Here is a 1,038-nt window from a genome sequence, read left to right as displayed (position 1 = left end):
AATAAATTTAAATTAAATTAAATTAAATTAAATTAAACTAAATTAAATTTAAATGAGTTAAAACGCAATCAAACAAGCAAACAAACAAGCAAACAAACAAAAAGATTTAAACAAAAACAGAGAAAAGCAGATGATTGTATAAACCAGAGACCGAAGAAAGAAGAGAAGTAGACAATAGGATTAATAAATTATAATTAAGAAAGATAATATTTGTGTTTATCTAAATAGTATTTTTGTTTATCTAAATAATATTTGTGTTTATCTAAATAATATTTTTGTTTATCTCTTTAAGTACCAAGAAGCAGCTTTTCTTTTTCTCTCTTTCTTCTGTCTCCTTTAAACCCCTTTGTCCTCGTTGTTGTTTTAATCTACTTCTTCTTTTGCTTCCTTTTATCAAAGGCCCCTCAAACAAATCAAGAAAATTTTCTTCTGCTTCAAATGCTTTCAGCAATTTGTCTGACTCCAATAGAGGTGGTGAGTAAATCTGCAGCAATAAAAAAATTAAAAATAACAATATTTTTAATTCAAGTTTATTTTATCTTTTTATGTATAATTAAATTAAATACTTGTCTAATTAATTAAATAATTAATTAATAATAAATTTCACTTGAAATGCAAATGAGAAGGAAACACTGAGTTCTTCATATGCATAATCTAAGCTAAATATTATTTATTTATTTAATTAAATTGAATAAACAATTAATTAATAATAAATAAATATATATTAGACTCACTTCAAATGCAAATGAGAAAGAAGCATCCAGTTCATCATATGCATAATCTAAACATGTTCCCGCTGCACTTCCTCCTATTAATTTGCTTGCAGCACCTGTATAAAGAAGAATAAAATATATTACTTTATCTTTTCTTTAACAATAATTATTTTAATAATTTCGGTTTATTTATATATTTAATATGATTTATTTATATTTATATTTATTTATATTTATTTTTATTTATTTTATTTTTATATTCTTACCCGAGGGGCACTATTACTTTATCTTTTCTTTAAGAATAATTATTTTAATTTCGTTTTAT

Source organism: Eimeria acervulina, genomic scaffold (assembly GCF_000499425.1).
Source record: "Eimeria acervulina Houghton genomic scaffold, Eah_scaff1586, whole genome shotgun sequence".
NCBI lineage: Eukaryota > Apicomplexa > Conoidasida > Eucoccidiorida > Eimeriidae > Eimeria > Eimeria acervulina.
Note: the sequence above shows the minus strand (reverse complement) of the source record.